The sequence below is a fragment of the Lepidochelys kempii genome, chromosome 1 (genome assembly GCF_965140285.1).
Source record: "Lepidochelys kempii isolate rLepKem1 chromosome 1, rLepKem1.hap1, whole genome shotgun sequence".
Taxonomy (NCBI): Eukaryota; Metazoa; Chordata; order Testudines; family Cheloniidae; genus Lepidochelys; species Lepidochelys kempii.
In genome coordinates this window covers 10,270,262-10,284,806 of record NC_136380.1, presented here as the reverse complement: position 1 = coordinate 10,284,806, position 14,545 = coordinate 10,270,262, and the positions used below count along the sequence as shown (strand labels likewise).

Below are 14,545 nucleotides of genomic sequence, written 5' to 3'. Positions count from 1 at the left end.
ACCAGAACATCTGGGGGGGGGGGGGGGTAGGAAAAAACAAGAGGAAACAGGCTACCTTGCATAATGACTTAGCCACTCCCAGTCTCTATTTAAGCCTAAATTAATAGTATCCAATTTGCAAATGAATTCCAATTCAGCAGTTTCTCGCTGGAGTCTGGATTTGAAGTTTTTTTGTTGTAAGATAGCGACCTTCATGTCTGTGATTGCGTGACCAGAGAGATTGAAGTGTTCTCCGACTGGTTTATGAATGTTATCATTCTTGACATCTGATTTGTGTCCATTTATTCTTTTACGTAGAGACTGTCCAGTTTGACCAATGTACATGGCAGAGGGGCATTGCTGGCACATGATGGCATAGATCACATTGGTGGATGTGCAGGTGAACGAGCCTCTGATAGTGTGGCTGATGTGATATAGTGAGGGCTTTTCTGGAAGCTGGTGACACGCTGGTGATCCGTCTCACTGTGAAATGTCTGTATTAACCCTACATTGATATTATGCTTTAAAGTCTGTGACCAACCAAAGGGAGACAGGAGGACAGGCAGATCTGTCCCCAGGTCTCCAGCTTAAATTAAGCAGTGTGGAATCAAAACACTGGAAGCTCCATTTACATACGAATCGGCAGGGGGCCATAGGAAGTCTCCAGGAAGCAAACAACAGCAGGAAACCTTCCTGGCTCTTGATATAGAGACTTTGGGGTCACATAAGTGGGCAAAAAGACATTTGCATTATCCCTCTCCTGCGGGAACACAAATAAAGCAGCATTTTGAGGCAGAAAGGATGGATCCTGGCTGGAAAAGCCAGTCATGCTGGAGACGGCGCTGGAAGCTGGGAAACCGTCCTGACCAAGAACTCGAGCTGATTACATTGGGGTTTTAGTCTTAGAAGCCGGCTTTTCTTTGCTTGTAACCCTTCCTGTTGTCACTCCTTGTACTTGGCATCACCTAACCCAGAGACTTTCTGTTTAATAAACGTGTTTCACTTTTACTATAACCCCACTCCTGCTGAGAAAGAAGAGTGTTTGTCAAACAGCAGTTAAATTAATCAATGGCGGTGCCGTGACTCCTAAAGGAGCAACAAATGTAAGATCATCTGCGAACGCAGAATGACAGAGGCTGTGCATTGCAGAGAGACATCTCTGAGCAGCTCAGGCTGGAGTTCCCTGAATGTCTCTGCTCGGCGCGGTTAAGGCAGGTAACGTCTCTGTCACGCTGTCTGGAGCGGCTCGCGACCGGGAGTGCCAACCTCAGGGCAGACTGTCAGAACACAGGGCAGACACCCCTAACCGGCCCTGTGTTCTGTAATTAGATTTCACCAAGCCAGTAACAAATGTGAACTCCTGGGTCACTCTACCAGGCTTACCATGGAGTCACAGCCCGTCCCCTTACACTCTTCAGTCTATCTGGCCATCCAGACAAACTGGACTTTGTGACAGGTTTCAGAGTAACAGCCGTATTAGTCTGTATTCGCAAAAAGAAAAGGAGGACTTGTGGCACCTTAGAGACTAACCAATTTATTTGAGCATGAGCTTTCGTGAGCTACGGCTCACTTCATCGGATGCATAAGTAATGGCAAAGTTCTTGGTTCAGGCTTGTAGCAGTGACAGAATAAACTGCAGGTTCAAATCAAGTCTCTGGAGTCCATTCACAGCTGGGATGGGTCATCAGTCCTTTCTTCAATCCTGCTTCTTACCTCTAGAGGAACTTTGCTAAATACTGAAGCATTGAAGAAAGGACTGATGACCCATCCCAGCTGTGGATGGACTCCAGAGACTTGATTTGAACCTGCAGTTTATTCTGTCACTGCTACAAGCCTGAACCAAGAACTTTGCCATTACTTATGCATCCGATGAAGCTTATGCTCAAATAAATTGGTTAGTCGCTAAGGTGCCAGAAGTACTCCTTTTCTCTTTGGACTTTGTGATGCACAAAAATCACACCACCTCAAGTTTCTCCCAGCCTCAAGAGACCAGTCACTTACCCCAGATCAATCAGTACTCCAGATCTTACACCATAGACAACACTAGCAGGAAAATAAACCTATAGTAAATTAACTAAAGATTTATTAAATTAACTAAATTAAATTAACTGAAGATTTATTAGCTAAGAAAAAAGATTGAAAATTATTGAGAGGTTAAGGCAGGGAAACAAGTGAGCCACAGCTTGTAATTCCAAATGGTGGCAGTGATGTAATAAACTGCCAGTTCCCCAAAGTCTTTTCAGGGTACCTGGATGGTCTCTGGGGATCTCTGCTTTGCATCTGGTACCTTTCCTTGTAAGAGTCCAGACAGACCAGAGAGGAAGGCTCTTTCTTTGAATCCATTCTTATATCTTCTTCTGAGAGAAGGCAAGCTGACCGTCTCTCTACCCACTGGGCTTTTCCTTCGATTGACGGGGAGTGAGGAAGGCACTTAATTTTTTGACCTCCAACATCACACATAATGGCCACTTGCTTTGAAATCAGCATTTGCTGTTAAAGTCCTTAAGTCTGTCATTAGCATTTCCCAAGATGTCTTGGAAGGGTTGTTTAGTCACAGGGTACACGCAACGTGAATGTTCGGTATTGCATTCTAACAGGAACAGAGACGTGAAAACAGCACAAATAACGTCCCATTCGTTTTCATGAAGTTCACACACCCCATACACCATTATACAGCTCGCTGGTACTTTGACGTATACTAACACACAACTGAATCAACCCGAATACGCTCTAGCATGGCCTGGTCTGCCAGTGCCGCAGTCTGGACCAGTTTGCTGAGGAGGAAGACAGGCTGGCATGGCAGGGAGCTGACCCACAGTCATATCTCCAGCGAAGCTCCCTCGTGCTGAGGCAGAGAGGTAACACCGGGGCCTGCAGCGTGTTACAATCCCCAAACGCCAGGCTGTCGGAGAGCCAGATCCAAGTCCTGCAGCCTGGCCTCAGCTCTCGGCGGGTCACAGAACCGTAGACTCTGACCCACCCGCGCAGCAGGATCCTAGGACCAGGGTCCAGAGCGCTTGCTGACCCGAGTCAGACTGATTTGTGTGTGGACAGAAAAGGGGCTGGGGCTCAAACCGGAGTGACAGCCCAGGCTCAGAGTGCAGTGTACAGTACAATTCTACAGCGGCACTCCGGGCTCTTCCAGGATGAACCACTCCATCAATACAGGATCATGAGCTATTTTCAGTCTGTGCCCTGCCTGTCCCAGTCTTGTCCACTTTAAAGCCCGGCTCATCTAAACTGGTTTGGAGGAGCGTATGTGACCATGTTCATGTGGCCAAACCCTCATCCCTGGAGCAAGAGTGAATGTCTGTGCTAGGTCAAAATCCTGTTCCAGATTTACACCCTGGTCCCCAAGGGGTTTCCAGGAGCAATTTCCTCATTAATTACATAGAGAGAAATGTCAGGTTTCAGAGTAACAGCCGTGTTAGTCTGTATTCGCAAAAAGAAAAGGAGGACTTGTGGCACCTTAGAGACTAACCAATTTATTTGAGCATGAGCTTTCGTGATGCATCCGATGAAGTGAGTTGTAGCTCACGAAAGCTCATGCTCAAATAAATTGGTTAGTCTCTAAGGTGCCACAAGTCCTCCTTTTCTTTTTATAGAGAGAAATGTAGTCAGCAGTCCTCTAGCAATGGGCATCTCCTTTGTTCTGGAATCTGACAACCTCTCTCTCCTGGTTGTGAAGATAGAGTCTTTGGCATGAAATGAACTACAATGATTTATTTCTTTTACCATAGAAAAGAAAAACCCATATGCTCGTCTAAGGGGTGACCTGCCCACCTGAAATCCCCCTGGGCTGTAGGACATTTTTGCCTGCAGTTTGTCTGTACGAAGGAGACTGCATCTCTGATCCTTGCGTGCCCCAGGTCAAAGGCAACCACGGTATTGATACGATACGTACGAACCAGCAGGGCAAGGAAATTCTTTTAGCATGCAGTAATTCATCCTTCCCACTAGGGGCAGCACATGCTTGAGTCACCTTTGGGAGGAATGTGGTGAGGGAGGGTGCCCCCTGCAGGCCAGGAGGGCTAGAAAGTTAGCAGCTGAGCGTCCCAGGGGTGGCTCTTACAGCTGTGCTATTTAAAGGGCTACCGGCCGCCGGCAGTACCGTCCACCTGCAGGAGTGCTGATGACATGATCCATGTCTGAATGGGCCTGTCTGCATTAGCCGCCCCTGAGATCCATCACCCCCAGTGCTTACCGGCCCGGAGACAGAGATCGCGGCTTTCCCCGCTGACCGATGCCTGTCTGCGGCTACTGTCTATGCAGGCAGCTGCTGCACTGGTGAAGGACGCTGGATTGGCAGCCGGGAGGAGAAGGATGTGCTCTGGTTCCCTCCTGGGCAGGAGAAGCCCCAGGACAAGCGTGGCTGATACCCACCCTCCGCCAGCCTGTCCAGCGCCGACTGGGAGGGACCAGCTCAGTATTTCAGTCCCTGGAGCCCAGTCACTGGCCAGACCTCCGCTGGGAGTGGCCACCAGGAGCTCCAGTTAACTCCCATTTTGCTGCCGCTTTGGCTGGTGGGAACACCCGGGTCCCAAGGGGGGTAGCACCAACTTGTGTCACGTAGGCCCCCGGCCAGCCATCGGGCGGAAATGGGTAAAATACGCTGTGCTGCGATCCCAGCGAGGGGCCACAGAGCCCCGCTGCCTTTCACTGGTGGAAACTTTTTCATCAAAAATGTTTGCCCAGGGAAAATGGCTCCTCGGCCACCGGGGCCATCTCACGCCCCCTATGAAGAACCGGAAACGGAAAACTAAAAAAAAAAAAAAAAGTTAAATATTTGGTTTCCCAAAACTGAAAATGCGCTTTTAAAAGGCAGGTTTGTTTGTTTGTTGTTGGGGTTTGTTGGGTTTTTTTTTTTTTTGCGGGGGAGGGATTGGCTTTTTAAAGGAATTTTTTCAGGATTTTCCACAAAAAGAGAATTGGGGTTTTTCAGACTTTGCTCTTGAGTCTTTCTCAGGAAAGGCTGGGGGCGGGGGGGAATCCTGTGAGTCACACTGAGCAATAGTTTGAAGAGCCCATTGGGGAGATGTCACGGACTGTGGGGGAGTCCAGGCCCTGCACCCCTCTTCCAGGGATTCACTGAGACTCTCAGCCAGCCAGTAAAACAGAAGGTTTATTGGACAACAGGAACACAGTCCAAAACAGAGCTTGTGGGTACACCCAGGACCCCTCAGTCACGTCCTTCTGGGGGAGCAGGGAGCTTAGACCCCAGCCCTGGGGTTCCCTGTGTTCCTCCATCCAGCACCAAACTGAAACTAAACCCCCCCATCAGGCTCCCTCCTGCAGCCTGTCTTCACATTCCTGGGCAGAGGTGTCACCTCCCCCTCCTGGCTCAGGTGACAGGCTCTCAGGGCACATTCCCAGGTCAACATTTCCCCCTCCCTGCTGCGTCACATCCTCACAGGAGAATGTGGGGGCTGTGTTGGTATCTTTAGTGGCTTGTTTTAAAATCCTTCTGAAGGTGGCTCTGGGAATCCTTGCTGCCGAGCAGGAACTGGGAATTGGTTCTGCTGCGCTTGATGAGAGCCAGCGGGGAGGGGAAGTAGGGGTTGTCTCCCTTGTACGCATGTCTGCTGCTGGGCACACCCCACAGGTGACTGTGTATGGATGCAGACCTCTGGGTCGGACTCCTTGTGATTGTCTGTGTGTACGTGACTCTGTGTGCCTGTCTGTGGGGTCGTGTGAGGGTGCGGGTGTGTCTGGGTCTTTGTATAGGAGTGTGATTGTGTGTAAAATGCAGGGTCTACACACTGTGTAAGTCTGGCCCCTAGAAGGGGAACTGGTCAGACCTAGGGGACAGTCCAGGAAGTTCACATAGGGACTGGAACGTCCCTCCAAGTCCGGGCTTCCGATTTGCCTCTAGTGCCCTGGCCCCAGCTGGCAGACAGCCCCCTTCCTCATGCCCCATGTGGGCCAGGCTCCCACTCCCTGGGCTGGGGGAGCGGTGTACGGGCAGGCACCTCCTCAGCGCCCGGCAGCAGGACTCCATCCCAGCCCTGACATTTCCACTCCCGCTGTGCCATCTCCGGGTAGTCCGTCCACACCGCAGCAGACACAGGCATTTGCAAATGTCACCAGTGCCCTCAAATTAAGCTCCTCTGAGCTCCAGCGTCTGGTTGCTGTGTCGCTCCCTGGCAGCCGCGTGGGGCCCCCGGGAAGCAGCCTCAGCTCTGTTTGGACGGGCTTGCCCCCGCAGAACCTGGCCCTGAGCTCCACGCCCGGTGGAAAGCGCCTCTGGCAGGGCCCATGGCTGCGCAGCACCTGGTGGAGGAGAGGCGCAGCAGGGAAGGGGTTAATATGCTCCTGTCCACCCACCTGGCTTTGCACCATCTCTGGCTGGAGCAGTGACTGAAATCTCCAGCTGGGCCATGCTCAGTGCAGTCTGGATCTAGCAGGAACCTGGCTTTGAGCCCCTTCTCCTTCCCTGCAGTCCAGGCCCTAAACTCCAGCTCTTCCTCCATCTGTCCAGGAATAAGTGACTGGCACCAGACCATGGCTGCAGGATTAACTCCCCCCCGCCCCCCACCAGCCATCATGATACCCAAGTCTGGGCCTTGGACAGGCTTTTGCATCATGGCCTCTGCACGTCCCTGGGGCACGGAGCCACTGAGCCTCCTGCCCAAGCTGCTAAGAATAGGAGGAACGTATGCACCATGCGCACAGCTGGGTGGGGACAGGAGCATGGGACTGCCCGGAGGTGGCGCCATTGGGGTGTGGATGCGATTGCGTGTGTGATCTCCACGACACAGGGGTGACTCCGGAGTAACCCCAACTGAAATCAGCGGAGTTACTCCACCCACCTGAAGGGTATTAAGGTCACTTGCCACGTTCTGTTAAAGTCTCTGGTTTTGGTTGCTTCTGACGTTGCCACACGCACACCACTTGGGCTGAAATGTTCCACGCCAGGGGTCTGCCTCAGGCGGAACCTGGGTGGGAAATTTCAGCCAAAACAGCTCCACCAGCCCCGAGAAAAAGACATTGTTTTTGCCCTTGTTAAAAAAAAAAAACCCACACACCGGCTGCCTTTTTTTTGGCTCTGACCCACAGGCACTGGGGTCCAAGCCCTGGCATTTTGCAGTGTGGACGCAGCTCAAGCTGCAGACCCGAGTCAGAAGGTCTGTGCCGTGCAGCGTGGACTCGCTAGCATGGCCGTGAGACCCGGCTCCAGCCATTGTAAGCCCAGGTATACAAGCCAGTGTGGACGCTCAAGGATGGCTTGGAAACCCCTACAGACCTGGGTTCCCAACGCACCGACCCTCTAGCACAGCCAGCACCCTGCTCTCCGCTGCAGGGTCTAGGGGCTGCTGAAATACAAATGCAATTTATCACAATAATCCACCTCCCGTCAGCTTGACAAGCTGCCGTTTATCGCACCCTAATTGCCAGCTCCAGCTTTCGACGTGGCCAATCAAGCCCCCGGGCAGTTGCAGCACCGGGCAGCGCCTGGGTCCCGACTCCTCGTGTGTGACAAGCGTGCAGCCATCCAAAGCGTCAGACTGATCCCCCAGATCGGCCCCCAACTGTTGTGGTGCAAATGCATTTCAATAATCGGATAAGAGGGCGGAGTCTGGGGGGGCGGAGTCTGGGGGGGGCGGAGTCTGGGGGGGCGCAGATGGCTGGAAAATCAAAGGCGGGGCCTGGGTTTTGTAAGTTCCCATCTGAGTTTTCAAAATCAGAATAATAATTTACATGAGGTTGTTTTCTTAAATGACTGAGCCAAATTCTGCCGGCAGCTGAGCGAGCTCTGCACCAGACCCCTGGGCTGGAGACATGCGTACCTGTAACCCTACACAGAAAGCTGGGTGCAGAACCCACGGCCTTCTGCTCTGCAAGCCCAAGTGTCGCCCCACTGAGCTGAGAGCACTCCCAGCTGGTGCAGCCAAAGGGAGACTTTTATTCTGTCTGGGCCCAGCCACGCTTTGATTTCATTCCTTTGCCTTTTAAAACGACGAGCTGGGGCCATCTCTCTCGACACCCGTCCCGCAGCACGCGTGGCACGAGATTGTCTGGGTGCGTCCGGCCAGGGGAGTGCGTCTGTGCTCAGTGGGACTGTGAGGAGGTGTGGACCGGCGGGGTGGGCGTGGGCTGTGGATTGGCAGAGGTGCTGGGTGGGTGTTGGTAGGACGGCTCCCCGATCACCCCCCCGTCTTTCCGCCAGCCCTCCCCTTCCCACGGCCCAGATGCTGGCGCGTGGGCTGATGGCTGGCACCTGGCCAGAGGGCATCTCGGCATCGCTGCTCATGGGACGTCTCCCTGCAGCAAGCCGCTGTCGCCAGCCCCTTCTGGCCCCCCCAGCGGCTTCGTGCATGGCCGCCTTTCCAGCCCTGGGCTGTGAGCAGGGAGGGGAGGCCCGCGGGAGCGTTCCGGGGGCACCTCCCTGTTTGCATAGCAGGGGAGAGGCCGCCCCTCAAGGCCGTCTGCTAGTGCCAAGGGGTGGGACGGGCCCCCCTCCAGCGATTGGAGACATACGGACGTGGCTATCATCACACTTCGATCCCCCTGCAGACTTCCCTGGCTCATGCAGCTGATACCACCTGTGGCTACCGGGGTCCCTGGTTCAGATCCCCACGCAACCTCCACTCTCTGATCTCTGCCCTCTGATCCCCCATGTTTGGGGCAGAAACTGAACGAGACGGGAGGCGCAATTTGTGCCCAGCGAATGGCAGATGCCCGCAAACCCTGACTCCAACAGGCAGCCAGGGGTGCAGAGAACGGCCTCACCCGCAGGGGGCTCCCCTGGGCTTCGCAGAGCTGAGTGTTGTTCATGGCACACACAGCTGTCCTGAGATCGAGGGGAGCCATGTCTCTCCAGCTGCTTCACGATGGTTTTTAGTAGGAAAGGGCGTTTCCACCCTCTCTCTCCAGCCTGGCTCTGTCCCCACGCCACCCCTAAGGCCTGTTATCTTCCAGGTCAGCAGGAGATGGTCACACCATGGGGCGTAGGACACACAGCCAGGCGGATCAGATAGTAGTAGGGCAGGGCTACAACCCCATTGCCCAGAGGGGAACTGAGGCACAGAGGACATAAGAACACAATGTGACATTATGCCCCATATCCTTCCTAGAAATATGTTTATGATGTGAATATGGCATAACTAAGATGTATCTTATGCCAGATTGGTCATGTGAGATATCATTGGAAAGGTTATGATTTGCTGACTATGATTATCTTATTTGTATGCATGTATCATTTCTGTATCTGACATTAGGAATATGAACTATGTAACAATTACAACTGTCTTTGCACCCAGGGAACGCTCACCAGACAGAAGGCAATCAGCCTGGAATGGGCCATTAGGAAGGACAATAGGACTTTGAAGATACTAATCTCCAAGCTTCCTGGGATGTTGCCTTGACACTGAAGGATCATGTAATCATGTCACCTGGTAGTGGACACCATCTTGGACTGCTGGTATTTTTCCACAAGGAGGGAGTGGGGATCATACCGGGAAACAAAGGATTCCCGCCAGATGTAAATCCTATTTAAGGCTGCGGAGTGAGTTAATCTTCATTCGTTCTTCACTGAATCCCCACCCAGGATGACTGCTGGAGACATCGAAGAAACAAAGACAAAAGGGAAGGGGTGGGGTGGGGAGTATCGAACCAGGGCTGGGAATGGTGTCTGGACCGTGAAGGTTATACCGGGAGTTCTAAGCTGCAAGGAAGAGCTGTCTGTCCACAAAGAAATTCTGCAATCTGCTTAAAAGAACAGTTAGGGTGAGAAATTACTCCTTGTAGCCATTTCCTTTAGTGTATAAAGTTTAGTTTGTGTGTTTGTTTCATTTGCTTGGTAATCTGCTTTAATCTGTTTGCTTTCCCTTATAATTCCCCTCCAGCACCGCCTCCTCTCCTCCCCTCCGCCCCCCCAGCACCGCCTCCTCTCCTCCCTTCCGCCCCCCCAGCACCGCCTCCTCTCCTCCCCTCCGCCCCCCCAGCACCGCCTCCTCTCCTCTCCTCCGCCCCCCCAGCACCGCCTCCTCTCCTCTCCTCCGCCCCCCCAGCACCGCCTCCTCTCCTCTCCTCAGCCCCCCCAGCACCGCCTCCTCTGCTCCCCTCCGCCCCCCCAGGACCGCCTCCTCTCCTCTCCTCAGCCCCCCAGCACCGCCTCCTCTCCTCCCCTCCGCCCCCCCAACACCGCCTCCTCTGCTCTCCTCCCCCCCCAGCACCGCCTCCTCTGCTCTCCTCCGCCCCCCAGCACCGCCTCCTCTGCTCTCCTCCGCCCCCCCAGCACCGCCTCCTCTCCTCTCCTCCGCCCCCCAGCACCGCCTCCTCTCCTCCCCTCCGCCCCCCCAGCACCGCCTCCTCTGCTCTCCTCCACCCCCCCAGGACCGCCTCCTCTCCTCTCCTCCGCCCCCCCAGCACCGCCTCCTCTCCTCTCCTCCGCCCCCCCAGCACCGCCTCCTCTCCTCTCCTCCGCCCCCCCAGCACCGCCCCCTCTCCTCTCCTCCGCCCCCCCAGCACCGCCTCCTCTCCTCCCCTCCAGCACCGCCTCCTCTCCTCTCCTCCGCCCCCCCAGCACCGCCTCCTCCCCTCCGCCCCCCCAGCACCGCCTCCTCTGCTCTCCTCCGCCCCCCCAGCACCGCCACCTCTCCTCCCCTCCAGCACCGCCTCCTCTCCTCTCCTCTGCCGCCCCAACACCGCCTCCTCTCCTCTCCTCCACCCCTCCAGCACCGCCTCCTCTCCTCTCCTCCGCCCCCCTCAGCACCGCCTCCTCTCCTCCCCTCCAGCACCGCCTCCTCTCCTCCCCTCCAGCACCGCCTCCTCTCCTCTCCTCTGCCCCCCCAACACCGCCTCCTCTCCTCTTCATCTGCCCCCCCCAGCACCGCCTCCTCTCCTCTTCATCCGCCCCCCCAGCACCGCCTCCTCTCCTCCCCTCCGCCCCCCCAGCACCGCTTCCTCTCCTCCCCTCCGCCCTCCCAGCATCGCCTCCTCTCCTCTCCTCCGCCCCCCCCGCACCGCCTCCTCTCCTCCCCTCCGCCCTCCCAGCACTGCCTCATCTCTGGACGGGCGGAGTGAGTGGGCTCAGTGGGATCTGCCCTGCTGGTGGCCCAACAGCCTTCTCTTCTGTCACTCATGCCCTCTGACAAATTCCCTTCTCCCTCTGACGCAGGCCGTCCAGGGAACTTTTAACTCACTCATTCAAGGCATGCCCGATGACCGATTCATTTTATGGTGTCTGTTGTATTTTAACCCCCCTTCCCCCCGAATACAGAGACACGTTACTGGAGTGACAGGCGTCCCATCTCTCATCACAATAGGTGTTACAGAGGAGACCCTGGACAGCCCCTGAGGGGCATGGGTGGAGAAGTGTGAGGGAAGCCCAGGCAGCTGCGGGTCAGGACTGAGGGGTATTGGAAGAGCTGCATGTGGGAAGCCCAGGGCTGGGATAGCAGGAGCTGCGGGTGAGGAGGGAGGGCACAGAGTGTAGATGAGGGAGGCTTGCCCAGTCTCTGTCCACACTCGGTATGACTAAGGTCTGTAAAATAACCTAGAACTGCTAGAAGTTTGCAGGGAAACACGAGCCATGAACCCTGGGGATCATCATAGCCAGGCCCGCAGGGGATGGGGAAGGCTTCCCTGCCAGGAAGGATGGGAGCTGAGTGAATTCTCTTGGAAGCCGTGGTGCCATCCAGGACACAAGGGGACCCTGGAGCTGTGGAACGGAACAGGCCATGATCAGCCCCGTGTATGAGTTTTCACTCAGGGTCCCCGCTCCGGTCAGCACGCAGCAGGTTGCCTTCTTCTTCTTCTTCTTCTTCTTCTTCATGTGGCTGATCTAAATGTAGAGCAACAGCATCATTTTACACTCAGATGGTTAAGCCAGATAATTGCGTCTGGAGTAGTGGAGTGTGTCGCTGTGACGCTCCTGCATATTTGTGACTCGGGCACTGAGTCGTTCTGTGGTCCCTGGTCTGTTCCGGATGACCACAAGCACACACGAGAGAGTCTTTAACTTTCCATCTGTGCAGCAAGTATCCGCATCTGCCATGCTTTGGGTGGATGCGGTTTAGGGCTGCCCATGAGCTTTGTGGGAGAGCAAAGCCAGGAATCTTCTGTGTCAGGTCCTTCACAAGGGGTGTGATTTCTCATGAACTCTATCCAGCTTTCCAAGCTTCACCAGGGTCTAAGTCGCCTTGCTGAAGGTTAAATGCGTGGGTCCAAAAGGGCTTACATGACTTGGAGCAACGGTGAGGGACATTGTTAAGGCCCTGGTGGATGAGAAGACGTTTGTTTCCCACGAGCCTCTGGAATCCCCGCAGGTCCATTTATCGTGGAAAGTTGATCATCAAAGACCAGAGATTCAGGAGCTAGTGAGTGAGAATATTGGGTTCTATATAAAAGCCCAGCATAGGGCTTTCTAGAGCCCATGCGTAACTCACACAACATTCCCCCGTCTCCAGCAGGAGCGCTTCCCCCAAGTCCTTTCCCCCACATGCTGGCTGAAAGCCCCTTTCATAAGATCAAACCTGCCTTCCCAGATTGAAGAACACCCCAGGCGTCCCTCCGCACCCTGGATACCCATACCAGATCTTCGATCTGCACCTGAAACCAGCCTGTGCCTCTTCCAGTTAATTTCCTTCCGCTTGCTCTTCATTAGCATCTGACTCAGCTTGCTAACAGACAGCTATTGTGCAGCACACAATACCCAGTGATCCACCCAGGAGATAAGTGTCCCTCCCTTTCTTGCTGGAGAAGTTTGTCTCAGGGCATGCTCCCTTGGAGTGACCTGCTTTCAGTACCAAGTGGAGACATAGACATGACTCCTCAGCCACACATTATCCGGACGTATATCTCACCATGGAGGGATAGCTCAGTGGTTTGAGCATTGGCCTGCTAAACCCAGGGTTGTGAGTTCAATCCTTGAGAGGGCCATTTAGGGATCTGGGTCAGAAATTGGGGATTAGTCCTGCTTTGAGCAGGGGGTTGGACTAGATGACCTCCTGAGGTCCCTTCCAACCCTGATATTCTGTGATCATCAGTGACCTTACATGGCATTATGTTGGTGAACGCAGAGGATCAAGTTACCCCTAGGCACCCCCAGGCCTTCTCCTGGTTGGCACCAAGAGGTGCTTGGATTACACCAGGCCTGTGGCCCAGAAAGGAGCAAACCACCCTGTTACACTGCTGTGGTACAGATGGGGACCAGCGGCACAGGGAGATCAGGTCACACAGGGAGGCTGGGTCACAGCTGGGCATTGGGGCTAGGTCACAGGAGTCCCACACCAGTGCATTCACCACCTGGCCAGTCTGTGTCTTGACTTAGCCCCAAAAGCTTATCACGCATGGACAGAATAAGCAAGGGGTGGGGAGAGAGAAATATCTTTTCTAATGTCTTTGAATTAGAGTCATCTTAGCTCTTACTCCGAGTCACAGGAAGCTAAAAAGGTGACTTTTCAGCCCCTTTCATGTTTCGTTACCACAGCGTGTTGCATTTAACGTCATTCAGTGTCTGTGCTCGTTTGCAATTAGCTGGGGAAATTACAGCTCTTTGGACAAGAGGCGCTCCAGAAGTGGCCGATATGACCCGCCATTGGGAGGGAACGATTGGACGCTCCAATGAGAGCTCTCCTCTTTGGCTTCAATCCTCCCGCCTTCTTCCGCTAGCCGCCTGGGGATCCATTTCCTGGGCCCATGCCCCTCGGGCAGCCCGCTGTGACAGGGCAAAATGTCTGCACAAGTATTCTGCACTGGGGCGAGTGATTGTCCGAGGGGCACAGCTGTGGGCAAAACAGGACAATCTTGCGTACATCTCCCAGGCTGCGGCTCTTCTCCTGTTACCACTTCTCATCCTCGCCTGGCTGCTTCTCATTACCGTGCCCCGTTTTGCTGCTCTGAGAGGCCGATGAGATGTGCCGGGAGCATTTGAAGGAGGGAGGGTTCACGTCAGCTGTGCCGCGAGGGCTGCGATGCTATGCCGAAAGCTTCTCGAACGGGGCTGTCCCTCAGGAAGCCGGTGGCAAGGGGATTCCAAGCAATAATGTTGGCACCTGTCTGGCCCCTTGTCATCCACAGAGCACTCTGCAAAGGTGTTGCTGTTATCCCCATTTCACAGGCCAGGAAACTGAGGCACAGAGAGATGAAGTAACCTGCCCAAGGTCACTCGTAGGTCACTGTTGGAGACAGGAAGAGAATCTAGGGTTCCTGAGTCCCAGCCCTGCACTCACTCTGCTAGGATACAGCTCCCCAGTGGCGGGCCCAACAAACCCTGAAATAAACTTTACTTCTTACCCTGTGGATGTGGTCATACTCCCAACTCAAAGATACTGCCTATGGGGATGCACAACAATGCAATATTGGGAGAACAGGAATCACCATTCCAGAAGAGACAAATAGTTCATCTGATCTGTTATTGTGTTACTCATGTTGTTATGTCTTCCTAAGCTAGTGAATAAATATCCTGCAGCAGGGAGTTCCATCGGTTAACAAAAATAGCCGGTAAGCTCTTTGGGGCAGAGGCTGTATTTTTGTTCGGTGTTTGTACAGTGCTGAGCACAATGGCATCCTGATCTATGGCTGGAACTCCTGGTTGCTACAGTATCACAAATAAATAATAACA

General features: G+C 54.2%; 1 protein-coding gene across 2 annotated transcripts in view; it reads right to left on the bottom strand.

Moving 5' to 3' along the window:
- The window catches only part of PDE2A (phosphodiesterase 2A), a 366,524-nt gene that overhangs the window by 77,335 nt on the left and 274,644 nt on the right, over positions 1 to 14,545 (bottom strand). The gene's annotated exons all lie outside the window — the stretch shown is intronic.